Source organism: Ixodes scapularis, unplaced genomic scaffold (genome assembly GCF_016920785.2).
Source record: "Ixodes scapularis isolate PalLabHiFi unplaced genomic scaffold, ASM1692078v2 PGA_scaffold13__105_contigs__length_92229423, whole genome shotgun sequence".
Classification (NCBI taxonomy): domain Eukaryota; kingdom Metazoa; phylum Arthropoda; class Arachnida; order Ixodida; family Ixodidae; genus Ixodes; species Ixodes scapularis.
This window is the reverse complement of record NW_024609839.1, coordinates 56798262-56803688: the sequence shown is the minus strand read 5'-3', so window position 1 is coordinate 56803688 and position 5427 is coordinate 56798262. Positions and strand designations below refer to the sequence as shown.

Genomic DNA, 5427 nt, shown 5'->3' with positions numbered 1-5427 from the left:
TTTTTTGGTAACAAGTAACCTATTTAGTTTTTTTTTAGAAAAGGAACGAGTATCGTACTAAGTTACTTTTAAGACCAAGTAACAAGTAACAGTATTTCGTTACTTTTGAGGCGTAACGTGTATAACAACGTTAAAAATGCTTCGTTTTAATTCGAACCTAACTATCCATCCATTGCGACAAGTGCAAGTGGTCAGCCCGAAAAACAACTAAACAGTATGACAATGAAGCAGCGTTTATCGCTGAATACCTCAGTCGAAATCTACAGCTGGGAATGTCCTCCACCCAGAGAACACATTCAGGTTCGTTGGTGGATGCTTCTAGAATCGTGTACAGACCGAATGTAAACCCGAAGGTTGCCAAGGCGGGAAGGCACAGGACCCAAAGTTAACTTCGAAGTTTACAAGCAAAGAGAGCAAAAAAGAAAGAGGATATCCACAGATTCACCAGCTCTTCCTGAAGCAGAGCACTGCCGTTGCTTCGAGCGCGTTAGTAAAACCACGCTTCAACGTAGTCGAAGAACTAGTGTCAAGGAAGCGTGGAAACATAACTGATAAAAACTTCGAGAAGCAGCTACTTAAGTGCAACGAATACTGAATATAAAAACAATAAACCATGAAACAAAAGCAGTTGTGGATTTTGTCGTCAAGTTAACGAGAAAAATAACTCGCTTCTTTTAAGGTAAAGTAACGCGTTCCTATTCAGAGTAGGTAACGAATGATGAATTTGGTTACTTTTTGAGCGAGTAACGAAAAACGGTATTTAGCCACTTTTTTGGCTTAACGTTTACATGCCTGGTTTTGCCTCGTTGAACCTATGTTACAATGGGCCGCTGGAAAGAAAAAAAAACATTTACGAGAGTAGTATATGTCAAATCATTGGAAAATCCACGTTGCAAGAGAGACTTTGTTAATTAGACATGAGGAAGATACATAGAAAGGAAGGACGGACAACGAAGACTTCCAACTAGCAACAACATTTATTGACCCGAAGTTTGCATATATAGGTGAAGGAGGGGAGGGTGAAAGACGCTACACTGGAAAGTGGGAAAGCGATGGGAGAAAGTGTAGAGCCAGGGAAATGAGGGACGATCCCGTGGGGTAGACATCTAATCGCTTGGAACCGCGGAAACGAGGGACTTCAGCTCTGGCCCCAGGAAGTTTATCTCCTTCCTGGATAAGCCTATGGACGGGGATCCGAAGTTGCTGTGACTGTGGTGCATGGCGAAGGCCTCCATGATCTCTCGTCCGTATCTTGAGGCGTGACCTCCAATCCTGGTGGTCGAGGGAAGGTCGGCCGAACAGGGTTCGCTGCACTCAGAGGTGTGTTTGGCAATCGGGTGGTAACAAATCTCCGAAGTGTCGGAAGCGGCTTTCTTGATCTCGTTTGCATGTTCCCTCACCCGATCGTTTAGGCATCGGCCCGTCTGTCCGATGTATTTAGCACCGCAGGACATGGGAATCGAATACACGCACTCTTTGCAGCAGGTTACATAATTGGTCTGGTGTTTTTTCTGGCACGAAGGCGCTGGACCGGGGTTGTTGACCTTTCTACAAATAGAAGCTAATTTCAACTTGCAGGAAAATACAACGTTGGTGTTGAAGCCGAGCGCAATAGATTTCAGGCGATGTGAGGTGTTGTGTATGTAGGGGATGCATGCGAAGCGTGACTTAGGAGGGAGGGGTTTGGACTTCTGCCCCGCGACAAGTCTTTTGATTGTTGTTTCAATCAGGTCTCTCGGGTATCTTGCCTTTATGAGGCGACTAATCTGCTTGGATAGGCTGGGGGCGGAAAGGTGCTGACAGGATTTAACCTTTGCCGAAGCAATTAGATTTCGAACGATCCCATTTTTTTACATTCCTTGAGTGTGAACTGTTGAAAGGAAGAACGGGCTTAGAGGACCTCTGCTGGTGAGCCCAGCAGATACCTTTGCTAGTTGGGACCAACTTGAGATCCAGGAACTGTAAGCCCTCAGGGGAGGGGGCCTCTTTGGTGAACGTAAGCCCGTGTGAGTTCTTCTGGAACACGGTCTCTATGGCTGCAGAGTCGGAGATGGTGGAGTGTAGGATGAGATAATCGTCAACATAACAAAAAACCTTCGCATCGGGAAAATCTCGTTGAAGGTCCGCCTGAACTTTGGCGTCAACATAAAACAGGTAAATTTCGCTGAGGCCGGGAGCCAAGCAAGACCCGATACAGACGCCGGCCTTTTGTATGTACACTTTACCCTCATATTCAACAAGCGTTGATTGGAGATACAGTTGTGTCAATTCGAGAAATGAGGACAGCGAGACGCCACATGAATTTTGAAAGTCTATGACACATGTCTCGTGGATGGCGTCAGAAATGAAGCCCAGGAGGGTCTTCACGTTTAGGCTATAGTAGAGATCTACAACATCGAGCGAGAACGCCCTTACAGCTTCAGTGCCGGCGTGTAACTCGTCCAGCACGGGAAGGAGATCTTCCGAATTTCTTAGTCTGAAAGGTTGGGGGAGCTCTAACGTGCCGAGATGTTTCTGCAGAAACTTCGCCAAAGGCCTCTGCCAACACCCCGTCTCGGATACAATGCTGCGGAACGGCACGCCTGGTTTGTGGGTTTTAGCGGAAAAGAAAATAGAGAGGTATTGCTTCGCTGGGGCAAGAACGGCACTTTTTAAGGAAGGGAGGTTAGATGATTCGCAGATTGCCTTCACCCTGGACCTAAGGGATCCGGGTGGCCGCGTTCTGAGGCCGATAAAGTTCTTCTTTAGGGCCTCGTCGGATTTGTCTTGCATTTGTTGTTTGTACAGGATGACGAACTGACCCGTTTTGTCAGCTTGAAGTAAACTCAGCTCACCGGCCTGAAGTTCCTTGATGACTGGCGTAGAGGCATTTTTGGCTCTCCTGCTCCCCCCATGGAAGCACACAGCCCTTGTTCCAGCACCGACGAAGTCTTGACGGCTATCCTCCGGGATCTTGGCGGCGATCTCGTACACCGGCGCCAGTTCGTCGACTCTGATGCAGATCGCTCGGGACGAGATCTCTAATGAACTCCGAGTCCTGCGACAACTCCTGCCCTCCGTGATGTGCGGACACCTCGGACCCAACTATGATCGCCAGGCAGCCTTCAGGTTTCTACAGGAGTCGGCCAGCACCCTGCTGTCAGACTCCTGGAACCATTTTCTCCGTCACCTGAGGAACGGTGGAGACGTGTCAACCAAGGCCCAACCAGAGCCCCCCCGTGAACTTGTCAGGGGTTACGTTGTCACCGGCCACGGAAAGCCTGCTCGCCCATGGACCTAAATTTGCCCCGCCCGTGAACAGCTCCAGAGTCGACGAACTGGCGTCGGTGTACGAGATCGCCGCCAAGATCCCGGAGGATAGCCGTCAAGACTTCGTCGGTGCTGGAACAAGGGCTGTGTGCTTCCATGGGGGGAGCAGGAGAGCCAAAAACGCCTCTACGCCAGTCATCAAGGAACTTCAGGCCGGTGAGCTGAGTTTACTTCAAGCTGACAAAACGGGTCAGTTCGTCATCCTGAACAAACAACAAATGCAAGACAAATCCGACGAGGCCCTAAAGAAGAACTTTATCGGCCTCAAAACGCGGCCATCCGAATCCCTTAGGTCCAGGGTGAAGGCAATCTGCGAACCATCTAACCTCCCTTTCTTAAAAAGTGCCGTTCTTGCCCCAGTGAAGCAATACCTCTCTATTTTCTTTTCCGCTAAAACCCACAAACCAGGCGTGCCGTTCCGCAGCATTGTATCCGAGACGGGGTGTTGGCAGAGGCCTTTGGCGAAGTTTCTGCAGAAACGTCTCGGCACGTTAGAGCTCCCCCAACCTTTCAGACTAAGAAATTCGGAAGATCTCCTTCCCGTGCTGGACGAGTTACACGCCGGCACTGAAGCTGTAAGAGCGTTCTCGCTCGATGTTGTAGATCTCTACTATAGCGTAAACGTGAAGACCCTCCTGGGCTTCATTTCTGACGCCATTCACGAGACAGGTGTCATAGACTTTCAAAATTCATGTGGCGTCTCGCTGTCCTCATTTCTCGAATTGACACAACTGTATCTCCAATCAAAGCTTGTTGAATATGAGGGTAAAGTGTACATACAAAAGGCCGGCGTCTGTATCGGGTCTTGCTTGGCTCCCGTCCTCAGCGAAATTTACCTGTTTTATGTTGACGCCAAAGTTCAGGCGGACCTTCACCGAGATTTTCCCGATGCGGAGGTTTTTCGTTATGTTGACGATTATCGCATCCTACACTCCACCATCTCCGACTCTGCAGCCATAGAGACCGTGTTCCAGAAGAACTCACACGGGCTTACGTTCACCAAAGAGGCCCCCTCCCCTGAGGGCTTACAGTTCCTGGATCTCAAGTTGGTCCCAACTAGCAAAGGTATCTGCTGGGCTCACCAGCAGAGATCCTCTAAGCCCGTTCTTCCTTTCAACAGCTCACACTCAAGGAATGTAAAAACTGGGATCGTTCGAAATCTAATTGCTTCGGCAAAGGTTAAATCCTGTCAGCACATTTCCGCCCCCAGCCTATCCAAGCAGATTAGTCGCCTCATAAAGGCAGGATACCCGAGAGACCGGATTGAAACAACAATCAAAAGACTTGTCGCGGGGCAGAAGTCCAAACCCCTCCCTCCTAAGTCACGCTTCGCATGCATCCCCTACATACACAACACCTCACATCACCTGAAATCTATTGCGCTCGGCTTCAACACCAACGTTGTATTTTCCTGCAAGTTCAAATTAGCTTCTATTTGTAAAAACGTCAACAACCCCGGTCCAGCGCCCCCGTGCCAGAAAAAGCACCAGACCAATTATGTAACCTGCTGCAAAGAGTGCGTGTATTCGATTCCCATGTCCTGCGGTGCTAAATACATCGGACAGACGGGCCGATGCCTAAACGATCGGGTGAGGGAACATGCAAACGAGATCAAGAAAGCCGCTTCCGACACTTCGGAGATTTGTTACCACCCAATTGCCAAACACACCTCTGAGTGCAGCGAACCCTGTTCGGCCGAACTTCCCTCGACCACCAGGATTGGAGGTCACGCCTCAAGATACGGACGAGAGATCATGGAGGCCTTCGCCATGCACCACAGTCACAGCAACTTCGGATCTCCGTCCATAGGCTTATCCAGGAAGGAGATAAACTTCCTGGGGCCAGAGCTGAAGTCCCTCGTTTCCGCGGTTCCAAGCGATTAGATGTCTACCCCACGGGATCGTCCCTCATTTCCCTGGCTCTACACCTTCTCCCATCGCTTTCCCACTTTCCAGTGTAGCGTCTTTCACCCTCCCCTCCTTCACCTATATATGCAAACTTCGGGTCAATAAATGTTGTTGCTAGTTGGAAGTCTTCGTTGTCCGTCCCCCCTTTCTATGTATCTTCCTCATGTCTAATTACCGTTACCAACACGCTCGTTTTGTTCTTAAGACTTTG

At 49.3% G+C, this 5427-nt stretch overlaps 1 pseudogene; it reads left to right on the top strand.

Moving 5' to 3' along the window:
• Nucleotides 1-2995: 2995 nt before the first annotated feature.
• On the top strand, nt 2996-5138 carry LOC120848860 (annotated as a pseudogene).
• The last annotated feature ends 289 nt before the right edge of the window (nt 5139-5427 follow it).